The sequence below is a fragment of the Oncorhynchus mykiss genome, chromosome 15 (assembly GCF_057628025.1).
Source record: "Oncorhynchus mykiss isolate SJ-2025 chromosome 15, ASM5762802v1, whole genome shotgun sequence".
NCBI classification, from domain to species: Eukaryota; Metazoa; Chordata; class Actinopteri; order Salmoniformes; family Salmonidae; genus Oncorhynchus; species Oncorhynchus mykiss.
Window position 1 is genome coordinate 33,831,637 of NC_143036.1, and position 17,912 is coordinate 33,849,548.

At 44.1% G+C, this 17,912-nt stretch overlaps 1 pseudogene; it reads left to right on the top strand.

The window, feature by feature from the left end:
• Positions 1-17,912, top strand: part of LOC110490956 (ribonuclease 3-like) — a 160,556-nt pseudogene that overhangs the window by 115,224 nt on the left and 27,420 nt on the right.

The window sequence follows — 17,912 nt, forward strand, 5'->3', positions numbered from 1 at the left end:
CCACGGAAGGAGTGTTGTATGGCATTGAAGCATTGAAGCATTAGATAGCACAGTGTCCAAGGACGGGCCGGAAGTATATAGAATGGTGTCTTCTGCGTAGAGGTGGATCAGGGAATCGCCCGCAGCAAGAGCAACATCATTGATATATACAGAGAAAAGAGTCGGCCCGATAATTGAATCCTGTGGCACCCCTATAGAGACTGCCAGAGGACCGGACAGCATGCCCTCCGATTTGACACACTGAACTCTGTCTGCAAAGTAGTTGGTGAACCAGGCAAGGCAGTCATCAGAAAAACAGAGGCTACTGAGTCTGTCGATAAGAATATGGTGATTGACAGAGTCGAAAGCCTTGGCAAGGTCGATGAAGACGGCTGCACAGTACTGTCTTTTATCGATGGTGGTTATGATATCGTTTAGTACCTTGAGCGTGGCTGAGGTGCACCCGTGACCGGCTCGGAAACCAGATTGCACCAGATTGCACAGCGGAGAAGGTACGGTGGGATTCGAGATGGTCAGTGACCTGTTTGTTGACTTGGCTTTCAAAGACCTTAGATAGGCAGGGCAGGATGGATATAGGTCTGTAACAGTTTGGTTCCAGGGTGTCTCCCCCTTTGAAGAGGGGGGTGACTGCGGCAGCTTTCCAATCCTTGGGGATCTCAGACGATATGAAAGAGAGGTTGAACAGGCTGGTAATAGGGGTTGCGACAATGGCGGCGGATAGTTTCAGAAATAGAGGGTCCAGATTGTCAAGCCCAGCTGACTTGTACGGGTCCAGGTTTTGCAGCTCTTTCAGAACATCTGCTACCTGGATTTGGGTAAAGGAGAACCTGGAGAGGCTTGGGCAAGTAGCTGCGGGGGGGACGGAGCTGTTGGACGAGGTTGGAGTAGCCAGGCAGAAGGCATGGCCAGCCGTTGAGAAATGCTTGTTGTAGTTTTCGATAATCATGGATTTATCGGTGGTGACCGTGTTACCTAGCCTCAGTGCAGTGGGCAGCTGGGAGGAGGTGCTCTTGTTCTCCATGGACTTTACAGTGTCCCAGAACTTTTTGGAGTTGGAGCTACAGGATGCAAATTTCTGCCTGAAGAAGCTGGCCTTAGCTTTCCTCACTGACTGCGTGTATTGGTTCCTGACTTCCCTGAACAGTTGCATATCGCGGTGACTATTCGATGCTATTGCAGTCCGCCACAGGATGTTTTTGTGCTGGTCGAGGGCAGTCAGGTCTGGAGTGAACCAAGGGCTATATCTGTTCTTAGTTCTGCATTTTTTGAACGGAGCATGCTTATCTAAAATGGTGAGGAAGTTACTTTTAAAGAATGACCAGGCATCCTCAACAGACGGGATGAGGTCAATGTCCTTCCAGGATACCCGGGCCAGGTCGATTAGAAAGGCCTGCTCACAGAAGTGTTTTAGGGAGCGTTTGACAGTGATGAGGGGTGGTCGTTTGACTGCGGCGCCGTAGCGGATACAGGCAATGAGGCAGTGATCGCTGAGATCCTGGTTGAAGACAAGCGGAGGTGTATTTGGAGGGCCAGTTGGTCAGGATGACGTCTATGAGGGTGCCCTTTTTTACAGATTTAGGGTTGTACCTGGTGGGTTCCTTGATGATTTGTGTGAGATTGAGGGCATCTAGCTTAGATTGTAGGACTGCCGGGGTGTTAAGCATATCCCAGTTTAGATCACCTAACAGAACAAACTCTGAAGCTAGATGGGGGGCGATCAATTCACAAATGGTGTCCAGGGCAGTGCTGGGAGCTGAGGGGGGTCGGTAGCAGGCGGCAACAGTTAAAACCCGATATCCTCCCAATTCACTGAACTACCAAGCAAGCCTATAGCCGAGCCCTGATCTGTGATCCCAACCCTATACTCTAGTCCCGGGATAGGCTGCTCCGGTCCTGTATAGCCGAAATCACTTTTTTATTGGTTCTGCAGGGCAGGTAAAACACAGACTTACTTATTCAGTTTTACTTTCAAAACTGATCTGATGTTGTGTTCCCAGGTGCAGGAGCCGCAGATGGACAGGCAGCTGATCGAGATGTCTCCGGTGATTCAAAAGCTGACGGACTTTGAGGACGCAATTGGTGTTATGTTCACGCACTGTCGCCTGCTGGCCAAATCTTTCACACTGAGGACTGTGGGCTTTAACCACCTCAAACTGTGAGTATGGGAGGGGTGTGTGTGTGAGCGTGTGCATGCGTGCACGTCATTATGAATTTTCTCTCATAACTCTCATAACAGTGCTAAAACGCCACCATTAGTGTACATCTCTATATCTTTAGCTAGGTCCTAGTTAATTTTCCACTAGTGCTCTGGTCAAAAGAAATGCACTATATAGGGAATAGGGTGCCATTTGGGAAGCACACCATATCCCCCCAGCCTTGTTCAGTATGAGACATCTAGTCCACAGTAGGAGTGTCTTCCAGTCTTATAGAGCTTTGTGCACATAGTCACAGGGCCTGCTGCCTGCCTCTCCGCCTGGTCCATCCTCCATCCCAATCCGGTAGTGATGGATGGATTGTTTAACTCCTAGGTGGCCCAATGCCTAATCCTGTGGCTTTTACAGCATGCGTAGTCCTCCCAGGGTACACTAAAGCCCCTCTCCAGCCATGGCCCGACTCCGCTTGGGAGGTCACAACCCCACTCCCCCATGGGAAATTGAGTTTTACATGTTGTTGATTATATTTACTGGCTGGCCCGTGGCATTGGTTGTTAATCCTTCTCTCTCATGCGAATAGAGCCTTTCTCTTTCTCCCTCTGTTAATTTGTCTCTCTGTTTCTGTCTTTCGTTCTCTCGTTCTTTCTCTCTCGCTCTCTCTCTCGCTCTCTCTCTCTCTCTCACTCTAAGCTCTGTGAGGTCTTGGAGGCCCATTTCACTTGATTTAATTTATATTTATAGTTTGTAGTTTAATTTAATAACTTAGCCCATTTATGTTTTAAGCCATTACTTGCAGGCAGTGTATTATGTATATTACAGTAAGCATTCACACATTTTGTTAGCTTACTTTATTAAAGGTTTATTTGAATTCTGCCACATTTACTGTGTTGTTGTTGTTGCTTTGGAGACACATTTTTATGAATACTGTCTGAAATATTGTTAGACTTGATTTGACCCTAGAGGTAATTTCAGATGCCAACATCGCTAACATTTTCTCCAAATGCTTTTATATTAAATCAAACTGCATGTTTTTTTTTAACAATGGTGAAATCAATGGTTTTATAAAGTTGCTGACATTTCAATCAGGTCGATTTCAATTGGGTAAAGAACTGCTGTGTTTCTCTTCCCTGCTTATTACCTTTGACAGGTGGCTTTCATCGCTTGCGACTTACAGTAGGAAAATTGTGTTAAAAAAATGGGTGATTTTACTCGAGTGAGTGCAGAGTGCAGACAATGTGTTTTTGAATAAGTCAGCTTTGATTCACACTTGTCTCAGAGTTACCCTGTTACCTTTGGTGTTTCAGTTTCAAGTTTCATGTTTCGTTAGTTGTACGGGATACACTTGGTATATACACCGTCCAACGAAAGGCTTACATGCACGTTCCTTCTCGACAATGCAACAACAATGGGAAATAATAAAAGGTAAAAATACGAACGTAAAGCAAATTGCTCAGTAGAATGAAATAAACATTTTAGCATGTTTTACTGCTTTGTACTGTAGCATTGTTTTTAAATGAAAGGAAAAGCTTCACACTCTAGTAGCTCCGATGCAATACTTTATTCACCAACGTTTAAAAGAAAGCTGTCTTCAGGGTTTCATCAAATGCTCTGTACTTAGCATTCCTCTTTCATTGTGTTTAAAATGCTCTTTAAAATGACATGTAATGGAAAATAATTGCAGAGGTCATGCCATCTTTTAGGAGATGTGCTTCACTGTGTAGAGTATATGAGGGTTAAATGTGTGATCCATTCACAAAAGTGAAATGTTAGCAACACAATAGTGAGTTTTGACAGCAAAACCAAATGAGCCTTGACAGTACATCTCTGATATCTTATTGGCAGGCAGCACTCAGTAATTGCTTTTAGATTTGCCACAAGGATGTTTCAGTGTGTGTGTGTGTGTGTGCGTGTGTCTGTGTTGTGTCGTTGTGTTTTTTAATCCATCACTTTAATGTCAGAGCCTTTCACCACTCATGGTCAGTGAAGTCGATTAGAGGGCTGAACTGTCAAGGTTAACTTTGAAGGTTTCTCTTCCTTCTCAAAGTATAGACTGACGCCTGCAATGCTAACCCTATTATTAATGGCCAACTTATTATTAGACTCAGTTTTTACACTATATACTAGCCATTATATAATAATAATAATAATAATGTTCAATTGGATTTATGCAGCGTCTTTCCACCTAAAGTAGGTGCTCAAAGCGCTTTACGTGATAAGGGGGAAACTCACCTGTTGAGGTGATGCACGGCACAGGAGGCTGCTGAGGGGAGGACAGTTCATAATAATGGCCGGAACGGGCACATGGAATGGCATGTGTTTGATACCATTCAATTACCACAAGCCCGTCGTCCCCATTGAGGTGCCACCAACCGCTTTTGATGCACAGCAACCATTGTGTGCCAGAACGCTCACCACACATCTGCTAGCATGGTGAAGAGGTGAGGAGTGATATATGCCAATTGGAATCAGCAGAATAATTAGGTGGCCGTGAATGTGAAGATTACGATACAAACCTTTCTAACTCTTTTTTTTGGGGCCAATTCTTTACCATTAGCTTGTGATAATACCCAGTAGTCAAGCCTAATGCTGATATTTTTACTCAGAAAGTATTAGTGGACGTGTAAAAACAAATCAACTGTTTGTAATGAAGGTCATCTAAAAAAGTAAGGAATCCTTTGCTCTTTAAATGGGATGCTGATGAAACCGAGTTTGAAATTGAACCTGAGAACAAGAGGTCGGTAGCAGTGTGAGTCCGCCCACCTCCAATGTAGGGCAACCTTCAGAACCCTATCTCATCACACTGGAAACCGAAATGAAGGTCATACAAAAGACCCCCCCCCCCCCCCGACACATACACACACACACACACGTACACAAACTAACCTCATTGTGGAAGTAGATAGATAGAACACACACTCAGTAGCCTCATAGTAGTGGATTTAGATAGAGTCTGACCTAGAGGAAGTGGAGCTGTGATTTGACCCCTTTTAGAGATCCTAGTGACATTAGACAACCTCAGAGGAACACAGACGGAGAGACTCTGCTCCCACGACTCTACCCTCTAAATCCCTTCTGTTGCCTCTCAAATGGCACCCTATTCCCTATACAGCGGACTACATTTGACCAGAAAGTAGTGCACTATAAAGGGATTAGGGTGCCATTTGGGACGCATCCCCTTTATCATAGGCCCCTAATGATCAGGACACTCATTGGCTGCCACGATCAATGATCCCAAACCACGAGAGACCGCACCGCTCCTCTCATCCTGCCCCTCTCATCCTGCCCCTCTCCGCTCAGGTATATATAGCCTCCCCTGTTGGATCAGGCCTAAACAACCTCCCGGACCCCTACTGAGCTGGGAAACGCTATTTCTAGAACTCCTAAGTCACATTCACAAACACACACACAGGCGTTACAAAATGGAGTAGTTGTCGTTGGAACGCGAGCCTCCTGAAGCTGTTAAAGGTGTTTTAGATCAAAGTCAGGGCAGAATAAAACATGGGATTCACACTTTACTTCAATTTCCCCCATCCTTTACCATCTCACTACCGCTGCATTGTGCCTCCTGTGTTGGAGAGATACTTCACTTATTTGGTTTAAAAATATCTAAAGTATTTGTCCTTTGGGGGACAATTATCGACAGCAATTTAGCAGTAGTAGCAACGTAATAAATAATTAAATATTTTTTGAAAAGATACAATATTGAATATAACAGCAAACAATCAAAACACAAATCCTAAGAGATATGTGGCTTTCACACTAAAACGCTTTCCTTCTGCCCCGACCCTCTATCTCTCTCGCCTTTTTTACTATGTTTTTCTCTTATTTTCGCTTTCCCTCGCCTTTTTTCTATCCCTCTAGAACTCACATGCTCACTGTCATCTTAACACACACATATTGAGGTTTAGTATGTGCGTGCTGCAGCACTCTCTCTCTCTCTCTCCCTCACCCTTCTTATGAAGCACATTCCAGGAGAGTTTCCCAGTTCCGATATGCCGCATAACATAAAATGTGCCTGCCAGTCGATGCCGCAGAAATGGGACAATAAACTCTGACCTTTGATGTGATCATTTCCCCTCCTCATCCCTCCTCTCTTTCACCCCTGCTCTCTTTCCCCCCTTCCCTTGCTCCTATGTCCTCGCTCTATCCCCTCTCCACTCAACTATAACTGTACTCAGTCAATCCTGCTCTAACCTGCTGAACCTCATATTTCTGTCTGCGTCCCAAATGGCGCCCTGTTCCCTATACAGTACACTACTTTTGACCAGAGCCCTATGGTCCCTGGTCGAAAGTAGAGCATTGAAAAGGGAATAGGGTGCAATTTGCGATACAGTCCATGTCTACATATCTCCAACTCCGCTCTGCTCACTGTGGTCTGTGCTGCCCGCCCTGGCTCCTTGGCATAGCACCAACCTACATCTGCAACACTAATCTATAATTCTGTTTAATTAAGGAGCAATGCTGTGCAGCGCCTCTCCTCCATCTCCTACTACACTGCAGTACCCCCCTGTCTAATATGGTACTACTGCATAGGGAGTAGAAGGCTCTGAATATGATCAAACACATCCATAGATATCAGTAGGGGTTTAATGTTGGAAGGTGTGTGTGTGTGTGTGGGGGGGGGGGGTACTGTGCATGTCTGCTTGTCCTAGTTAATTCAACACAATTGACTGAACGCAGCGGTATCATTGATCTGATCCAAGCTTAACATTCTATTTAACCTTAGCGGTATAAACTTCTCTCCATGTGGGTAATAACCTTTCACTTGTCACTGACTGTTAGGGCCTGCTCTCGTCTCTCCCCAGGCCTGCCCATGAGTAGTGTGCATTAGTGCTTTAGTGCATCACAATCAGCATGGCACTAAGGCTAAAGCCCCCATGGGTTTGACTGAGAGTTGAAGACACATGTAAATTGAAGGCCTGAGGCTGTGCACCTAAATAAGCCCTCTTTCCTCTTCCTCACCCCCCCACACCCCCCCACACCCCTTTCTACCCGTTTCCCTGTTTCGCTCCCTCTCTCTGGGGTCACAACCAGAGAAGGGAGTTCCTGGGAGACTCCATCATGCAGCTGATGGCTACAGAGTACCTCTTCATCCATTTCCCTGACCACCACGAAGAACACTTAACAGTAAGGAGAAATGCCCTAACTTCTCTCTCCATCTATTCTCTTCTCCTCATCTAGTTCCCTCGCTATTTACATCTTTGTCTGTCTTGCTTTCTTTCTCTCTTTCTGCCTCTTCTCCCTCCTCACCTTGCACTCCTCTCTCACGGTGCCCTCTCTCTCCTCTCCGGCTCTCCCTGTCTTTGTTTGTTCCTCCCTCTGTACACATCTCTCCGTTTTTCTCTGGTTATTCACCGCATCCGTTTTTTCCCCTGCTGCACTTCCATGCTGTATCTCTCTCTTCTTTAGCTCTTCCTGCTCCCTTTGTATCCCTCCCCCTTTCTTTCCCTGTCTTTGTGTGGTGAAAGGAAGAGTTACTGGGCTAAAGAGAGAGCGAGATGGGTAACCTATTGTTGCACGGGAAAGTGTCTTTAATAGCAGGCCTTTGTTGGTACTCTTTTGTGATGGCTGTGGAGTGCAGATGAAAACAGATTGTCTCCGTCCTTCGATGGTGCTGTAACAGTGTGTGTGTGGGTTTAAGGGTGTCTCTGTGTTCATCTTATACAATACTTGCTGGAACATTCCAGTCATGCATTTCCCATCCTGTCAATCAATATTGAATGGTGGAAAAAAAAAAATCATTCCACCCTTTCTTTTTGGTTCCTTTTCCTTACGTACTCTGCAGTGGGGCGGAGCATGCAGTGCAGTGCTGCTGTAACTGATTTGTCATAGAAAAGTCCTAACTAAAAGCTGCTAAGTAAAAACAGATCTGAAGTTAGATATTTATTAGTGGAGAGTAGATGTGACATCAATGGGATAAAAGCTCTGCAGTGAAGCATAGCTAAGAGACTGAGATGGTCCCGGCCTGCCCAAGAGTAGAAACAGACTCGGACTCAAATGGATTTCAAATTGTGCTCATTCAACACATTGCCTGTGTGTGTGTGTGTGTGTGTGTGTGTGTGTGTGTGTGTGTGTGTGTGTGTGTGTGTGTGTGTGTGTGTGTGTGTGTGTGTGTGTGTGTGTGTGTGTGCGTGTGCGTGTGTGTGCGTGTGCGCGCGTGTGTGTGTGTAGCGTTAAGATCCAGTTAGCTGAGACGTCCCACAGCATTTGATCTATTCTATCTCTACTTTCCCCACTACTGCGTTGATATTTATAATGTTGATGCCAACTCTTTCAGAGCGGGCAATGCACTCGTCTTGTTTTGACATGTCTTCATCTGCTGAGCTTTGAATCTCAATGTAATATTTAACAGTCCAATGATGTGAAAAGTGAAACATTGAATAGCTTGGCGTGATCCTACACGCTACAGGGTCTGTGATGTATTAGTCCATATGGTGTTTATTTTCCTTCTTTTTTTCTTTTTTTGTGTATGTGCGTGTGTACTGTGCACGCACTTTGGCATATGTGCAAAGTGGATCTGTGAGACTTGGATATTCTGTGTGTGATCAAAATTGGATTTGTGTGTGCGTGCATGTGTGTTCCACAGTTGTTGCGTAGCTCATTGGTAAACAACCGTACCCAGGTCAAAGTGGAAGAGGAGCTGGGCATGCCATCACTGACGACAAAGCCAAACGGCTCGTGGCCCTCCGCACCAAGACCCTAGCTGACCTGCTGGAGTGTATGTAGTATAGCGTTTAAACCCTTTTTAAAACCTCAACCATTGTCTATTTATTTGTACCATATGTACAAGGCATTTTTCTAACTTCTCTCTTAATAACGAAACTATTGCCATTTTGGGTGTACTGTATTTATAAATGTCCAAGGCCTCTCCATTCTCTCTGATGTGAGGTTTTAAAAAATTAACCAAAATAGTTTTTTGTCATAGAGATCCTATAGTACATTGCTCTCTCCTTTAGGTTTTTAAATTGGAGTTTGCGTGTTTCTGTACATAGGCTACATGTCCTCTCCCTCCTTGACGTCTTCAAACCCTGAAATATTGGCATTTTACTATTCACTTTCCTTTATGAAAGGCAAGTAAAGACATTTAGTTATCCTGTGGGAGTACAGGTACGCCGGCTTGTCCTTTGGCTCCCGAGCCCTTGCTTGGTGACCGGAGGGTTGATGATGAGTGTGAGGGCTCCCTGTCATGGCTAGTGAAAAGGAAGGCTATAGCCTTCCCTCCCTCATTTGGCCTCCCAGCCTTCCGGTCTTTAGACATCAAAAAGGCTAAGTTGCATCCCAAATGGCACCCTATTCCCAACATAGTGCACTACTTTTGACCAGGGTCCATAGGTCTATGTAGGGAATCGGTCGCTTTTTGGGATGCATCCTGAAAAAAAGCTTGAGCATTAAGGGGTTGGGAGGGTTAGGTTGTGGAGGGGGTTGAGAGGGTGGAGGGATGGAGGAGCGGCCGCATGATGAGATGTACACTACTGGATGCTCTTCAAAGGCCAAGCCACAAGAGGATGACATGCACTGTGCGCACACACATATACAAACACATGTCCTCACACTCCTGCACACGCGCACACGCGCACACGCACACACGCGCACACACGCACACACACACACACACACACACACACACACACACACACACACACACACACACACACTAGATCATTCACATCCTCTTATATTCTTCTAAGGCCAGGGCAGAGCAAGGCAGAGATGATGACAGCAGGGTTGAGGGGTTTGGGCTGAAATGAGTGGTTCTCTTGAGCATATAAACAGTAATGTCATCTAACTAGCTACGTACACACAGTGTACCTACAGTAGAGCCTCGACACTGTCTCTCTGCATCTCAAATGGCACCCTATTTCCTATATAGTGCATTACTTTTGACCAGAGTACATAGGGCTCTACTTTTGACTATGTACTGCTTAATGGCATATGATATTACACTGAACAAAAATATAAATGCAACATGCAACAATTTCACATATGTTACGGAGTTACAGTTCATGTAATGAAATCAGCCAATTGAAATACATTCATTAGGCCCTAATCTATGGATTCCACAACTGGGAATACAGATATGCATCTGTTGGTCATAGATACCTTTAAAAAGATATATATTGACGGGAACTGGAACACGCTGAGTCGACACGCAAAGTCGCACATGTCGATCCAGAGCTTCTCAAACATGCTCAATGGGTGACATGTCTGGTGAATATGCAGAACTGGGAAATTTTCAGCTTCCAGGAATTGTGTACAGATCCTTGCGACATGGGGCTGTCCATTATCATGCTGAAACGTGAAGGAATGGTGGCAACAATAGGCCTCAGGATCTCATAACTTAGTGCATTCAAATTGCCTTCTATAAAATGCAATTGTGTTCGTGGTCTGTAGCTTATGTCTGCCCATACCATAACCCCACCCTCACCATGGGGCACTATGTTCACAACGTTGACATCAGAAAACTACTCGTCCACACGACGCCATACGAGTGGTCTACGGTTGTGAGTCCGGTTTGACATGCTGCCAAATTCTCTAAAACTACATTGGAGGTGGCTTATGGTAGAGAAATGAACATTCAATTATCTCCCAACAGTTCTGGTGGACATTCCTGCAGTAAGCATGCCATTTGCACGCTCCCTCAAAATGTGGCATTTGGTTGTGTGACAAAACAGCACATCTTAGAATGGCCTTTTATTGTCCCCAGCAGAAGGTGCACCTGTGTAACAATCCTGTTGTTTAATCATCTTCTTGATATCCCACACCTGTCAGGTAGATGGATTATCTTGGCAAACGAGAAATGCTCACTAACAGGGATGTCAACACATTTTTGCACACCATTTGAGAGAAATAAGCTTTTTGTGTGTTTGGAACCCTTCTGGGATCTTTTATTTCAGCTCATTAAACATGGGACCAGCACTTTATCATGTTGCGTTTATATTTTATTTCAGTATGTATTATATTATTATAGTAAGACAACCTGAAGTAGGGCATGCTGCATTACGTTATATTAACCTTTCCACACTACATTACCACTAACTTTACTACTCTGGCTGAAATATTTTATTTTCAAATCATCCTTTCCATTTCCAGCAACTATGGTGGAAGCTCATATTTCTTTGTATATTTTATATTATATCCAATTTCCATTTGATGCTGCCTTGATGGTAAACATTATTATTAGGTCCAGGACCCGTATCCACAAACTATTTCAGAGTAGGAGTGCTGATCTGTCCATATAATCTTATACAAAAATCTAAACTGATCCTAGATCAGCACTTAAACTCAGAGACAATTTGTGGATGTGGGTGTTTATCAACAACAGGAACCAGCCATCATTGGAACCAGCCATCATTATATTTCCCCTTATTTTACCAGGTAAGTTGACTGAGAACACATTTTAACTTACAGCAATGACCATGGGAATAGTTACAGGGGAGAGGAGGGGGATGAATGAGCCAATAGCAAGCTGGAGATGATTAGGTGGCCATGATAGTCAGATTGGGAATTTAGCCAGGACCCCAGGGTTAACACCCCTACCCCTTACAAAAAGTGCTATGGGATCTTAAGTGGTCACAGAGAGTCAGGAAACCCATTTAACATCCCACCTGAAAGACAGCACCCTACACAGTGTCACCAATCACTGCCCAGGGGCATTAGGGTATTTTTTTAGACCACAGGAAAGAGTGTCTGTCACGACTTCCACCGAGGTTGTTTCCTCTCCTTGTTCGGGCGGTGTTCGGCGGTCGGCGTCACCGGTCTTCTAGCCATCGTCGATCCACTTTTCATTTTCCATTTGTTTTGTCTTGTTTTCTTACACACCTGGTTTCCATTTCCATCATTCATTGTTGTGTATTTAACCCTCTCTGTTCCCCCCATGTCCTTGTGTGGAATTGTTTGTTTGTAAAGTGCTTGTACGCTATGTTACTGGTGCACATCGGGTTTTGTACCCATGTAGGGTTTTTTTGTAGTGCCGTGGGTTTTGTAATTAAACTGCTCCGGCTATTATCTATCTCTGCTCTCCTGCATCTGACTTCACTGCCACCAGTTCCGCAACCCTTACAGTGTCTCCCACTGTCCCTCCAACACCACTTTCAGCAGCATCTGGACTCCCAACCAGGACCAACTGTGCTTAGCTTCAGAGGCAAGCCAACAGTGGATGCAAGGTGGTATGCTATTTACCTGGATCGATTCAGTCAATATAAACACACCTTGAGTATAGCCATTCCATAGATTCCCCATTTCTTCCTCCCTTGTGTTAATGTTGTTCTTAACCACAAAGCAGCATTTGAATGTTTCTGCGTCACCTCTTAAACATCAACTAAGTAGCCTAGACCTCGCTTCCTCTCTCTTTTTTTCATCCCTGGTTCATTGTTGTGTTCCCCCTCAGCTTTCATCGAAATGCGCTACATCGATAAGGACCTGAAGTAAGTTCACACCTTCGTGAACGTCTACTTCTTCCCTCAACTGAAGGAGAACGTGTGTGTGTTTTCAGTGTCTGCGCGTTCTTGAGTGAGTGTGTAAGCTTGCATGCCTGAAGGTGAGATCTCCATACCTCTCCGATCCCAACGACAGCCCAGCCTCCCCTCGCCTGCGAGAGAGGCCACTCACTCTCAAATCAATGAGCACTCTTCTCTCTGCACCGCGGATAGAGAGGGGAGGCGAGAGGAGCTAATGGCTAAACACTAATAGCTCTAGCATTGACAAGCGGCGCGCAAGTGATGCTTGACTACTTAATTCTCTTATCATGGCTGTGTGGTCCTATTTTGGTCATCTTTAACACTAGAAGCACTGGGCCTCCCTGCCTGTAAGTACCCACTAGAGAACATTGCTGGGCGTAACCTTTAGCATACTCATCATATGCATTTCAACCCGCAAGGTGCACAGGGCCAAAAGATTTTCCATATTCCTAAACAAAAGCACTAGTGCATGAACAATTGTAAAGGGTGAATCGCATAAACAAATATTTGTGGAAATATATATTTAAAAAAATATATTTGTTTGGATCGAGTGAAGGATATGTTAGCTTATTTTTATTTTGCCTATTAAAAGCTTATGGACTATTTTTGCTGACTTCAAGAGCATTACAGTGTAATGCATTTGAACCATTTTATCTGTAGATTCAATTAGTAATGGACTTATAAAACGTAATTACAGTTCAGTCTTGCCATCTGCACGAGTGAATCCACACCAACCTACTGTTAAAAAAAATAGAATAGAAAAGTTTAGAATCATATAGAATAATAATACTAATAGTAATAAGAGTAATATTAATGTAATATAATAAAAGGAGATCATACAATATTTGGCGTTTGGCAGATGGAAAGGCGATCCATATATGGTAGAGATACATACCTTTGTCACCGTCCATTTTTTTCATCTGGTCACTGCCGATGGCAACAGAAATGGGCATGGTGTTGAGGATGCAAACACTTATTTATTTTAAATCTGTACACTGTGAGTTTCACTTTACACCTCTCTATCACTGATGCGGAGTACAGCTCCCCTGGCATGTTGTTTTACGCAGAGGGTGGCAGCTCCCGTCTTTGTTAACGGTTCTGAGCAGGCTAGACTTTTTTTTGCAGTGAACTTGTCTGCCAGGGAAATTGATGTGTAAAATTTGTCCAGGGTCACATTTCTGCAGTCTCAGATAGTCTCTCATCCTCTGGCTTGGTTTCATCTTTCCTCCGGCAATCTAAAGCCGTTGAGCTAAAACTTGGTTTCGAAATCCGCGGCTATCCAAAATCCGGTTTGTTGGCCATGTATTGGCCATGAGCTTTAGCTGGGAACAGTTGCTCATCAACAGTAATGTCAAGGAATGCATTTGAATAGCCAACGCGCTTCCCGTGGTTACTTTGTTATTGTCATGCCATACACTCAAGATTGTAAAATGGCCTCCATTGCGCTCTAAGTTTAGTTGAGAAATAAATCATACATCACTGAAATGCTGGGTATGGAAGCATTTAGCTGCCAAAACTCAATTGGAAATGCAAATGGTAAAATGATAAACCCAATATATTTCCACTTACTTTTCCAAAATGGGTTTGCATTATAATTTTCATGATTGAGTATGCATCATTTGTATTTTTATTTAACCTTGTTTTAACGAGGCAAGTCAATTAAGAACAAATTCTTAATCACATTGATGCCCCCCCCCCAGCCTAACCTAACACGGACGACGCTGGGCCAGTTGTGTGCCGCCCTATGAGATCCCCGATCATGGCCGGTTGTGACACATCCTGGGAACGTTCCAGCGTCACCACACCCTTTTATCAAGTTTGCAGATCTTTTGTGTTTATTAAATGGTTCACCACATTTTCTTTGCAACTTTGGGTAGAAAACCAATTGCAGAATTAATGAAAATGATTGGTGGTGCTTCTCTTAGCAACCTAATGTTTCAACCTCACTCTGCTTGAATAGTCCAAAAAAATGTAGCACAAACATCTAGTGGGTAAAACATGGTACACAAATGTATGTTAAATAATGCAAGCAATTTCAATGGCTAATTGAGAAAAAGAGCCATATGGAAGCAGCTGCTCCATACTACTTGTCAGACATAGAGAACTGATGCAGTATACAGGTTGTTGGGGTGGGATTGGCACGGGGGCGGTCTGTGGGTGGCTATTGATCATTTTATTGGATTCCTCATGTCTTACTCTTGTTTATGGTCCAAATCAGATTTAATGAACTATATTTATTGACGATTATATGAATAAAATAAATACAAATGGGCAATTTGGGTGCAATCAATTAGCTTAATTTCTCAGAGAATGCTAATCTTATTTCATTTTACCAAAATAAACCAACTAAGTTTGCACACTAGATGCCGCTGTTCCTGCTACTGCCACCACACCCTTTTATCCATTTTGCTGGACTCTTGTGTTTATTAAAGGGATCACAACATTTTCTTTGCAGCTTTGGGTAAAAAAACAATTGCTTTTGCTCATGATGAAAATAAATTGCGTGGTCAAGTCAGCCCTCCATGAAACCAATTCAGTTGGTCCATCTCTTAGCAACCTAATGCTTCATCCCAACTCTGCTTGAATAGTCCAAACCAACGCCCTTTGGCACACTTGTCTTGTCCTCTCAAGATGGTAATAGCAACGAAAATCAAAAGGTTAACAGCCTCTGAATACTTTTCTGTATGTGATTAAAACATTCTGACAACTGAGCAATGTAAAATATTATTATTATTATTATATTTAGGAAAAGTCAGGGAAGGTTCTAGTGTTAATGTGCGGCGGTTGCGGTCGGGTCTATGTTAGCTGAATGTTATTAGGTTGCTGGTGTCTGTTTAGATGTTGATCCCCAACCGGTAGTCAGTGCTGTTCTGTTCTAAGGGTCTGTTGATGTTGTTTCTCAAATGTTTCAGGGACGGGTGAGGCTGATGTTCATTCAGAAAGGCGTCAGTTAAGCCTCCTCTCGTATTAGATGAAGTAGCAGTAAGATCCAGCGAATGGAGTCTGTCTGTATAATGAACAGGTTGGACCTGTTCCCTCCCTCTCTTTAGAGAAGATAGTATATGTCTACGATGAACAGGTTCGTGGACCTGCTTCTTCCTGTTAGACTGGTCGAGAAAAAAACAGTGCTACTCCCATCACAAATGCATGCACACACACACACACACACACACACACACACACACACACACTGTGGCCCTGTGTGAAGGCCATGGCGCAGCTTACAGTGATGTGCTAATTGCTGTGTGTGTGGATGTCCTGGGAGGCTGGGTGTCCATGTAGGAGCTGAGCCCTGTGTGTGTGTGTGTGTGTGTGTGTGTGTGTGTGTGTGTGTGTGTGTGTGTGTGTGTGTGTGTGTGTGTGTGTGTGTGTGTGTGTGTGTGTGTGTGTGTGTGTGTGTGTGTGTGTGTGTGTGTGAGAGAGAACTCTTTGTAGAAACAGACAGCTCTAGATTCAAAGTGTCCCTTTTATAACAAGGCTGCTCTCCTGTTAATGGAAGTGCTTTTAGACACAGACCAAGAGAAAGAGATCTGTATTTCTGGCTCAGATAGTAGCAGGCAGGAGATGATATTTTCTTAAGTAGCCTGTGATTTGTGCCCACTACGGAGAGCGAAAGAGAAGTCAGGGAGATGGAGAAAACAGAGAGAGAGCCAGAGAAGAGCAATAAGTGAGTGTAGAGCAAGAGGTTGAAAGAGAGTGAGAGAATGAAAGAAAGCATGGGAAAAGAAGGGGGAGCGAGAGGGGGGACATGAGAAAGATGGAGACAGTGATTGTAAAGGTTTCTATAATGGTTGCTCTACTGTATTTGTGATGTGTTCAAATTTGTTTTGGCTCGTGTGCGTCCATGTTTTTTGTGACTAATGTTTACTTTTGGTGTGTGTGTCAGTAGTTCATCCTGAACCAGTAAAGGAATGATCCTAAATCCCAGCTCCAGCAGTTCTGCCTGACCCTGGGCACAGAGGGCAAGGAGCCTGACATCCCCCTCTACAAGTAAGCCACTGCTCTCTCCATCCCTCTCTCCCCCCTCTATAAGTAAGCTGTTCCCTTGGCTCCATACAAGCTGTTCTACCTCTCTTATTCTCCCAGACCCTCTCTTTATCTCTGCTGTTATCTTTTTCATTCTTTCACATGCGTCTCTCACCCTGACCGCTGTCGTTCCATTCAGAGAAGGGCTGAACTACTTGGGCCAAGGATTGGGGTGGAGAAAGGATGGTGAAGCACTCTGATTTGTCAAAGAGAAATGAAGTAATGAAAAGCCACTGTGTGTGTGTGAGAGACACTTTTTTGTCCACACAGGTTTTGTACATGGTAACCTTGACAGCCTCCCCTTGCATAACATAGTGAATGGTCGTGCTGTGTTGGGTAACGGTCGATGTTGTTGGCATAAATAAGCACTACTCCCAAAGATACCTTTTATTTGACAAAGGAGCAAGGAGCAAGTATCGTTTGACTGACCACTTCCCAAGTCCCACAGCGAAATTAGCTAGGCTAAATGTCTCCATGTAAACTGACAATTGACGAACAGTGTTTATGAGAAGTGTGGGTGGGTGTGAGTGTATTCCCTTAGAGGACCAGCCTGTTTGGGAATCATCACAATGTATACAGTACTTGACTCTCTTGTTAAAAACACTTGAGAAATTTGATTCTGATTAAGGTCTAAATATTTAATGAGAAGCAACAGAGGGGTTCTGATAACAGGGTATGGGATGTGTCCAAAATGGCACAATATTCCCAGTATACATACAGTGCATTTGGAAAGTATTCAGACCCATACACTTTTTCAGCATTTTGTTACATTACAGCCTTATTCTAAAATGGATGAAATTGTTTTTTTCCCCTCACCAATCTACACACATTACCCCATAACGACAAAGCAAAAACTGAAATATCACATTTACATATGTATTCAGACGCTTTAATCAGTACAATCTTTGGCAGCGAATAGAGCCTTGTCTTCTTGGGTATGACACCACAAGTTTGGCATGCCTGTATTTGGGGAGTTTTTCACATTATTTTCTGCAGATCCTCTCAAGCTCTGTCAGGTTGGATGGGGTGCGTCGCTAAACAGCTCTTTTCAGGTCTCTCCAGAGATGTTCGATCGGGTTCAAGTCCGGGCTCTGGCTGGGCCACTCGAGGACATTCAGAGACTTCTCCTGAAGCCACTCCTGTGTTGTCTTGGCTGTGTGCTTAGGGTGATTATCCTGTTGGAAAGTGAACCCCTCTCCCCAGTCCAAGGTCCTAAGTGCTCTGGAGAAGGTTTTCATCAAGAATTTTCTCAAGTGTACTTTGCTCCGTTCATCTT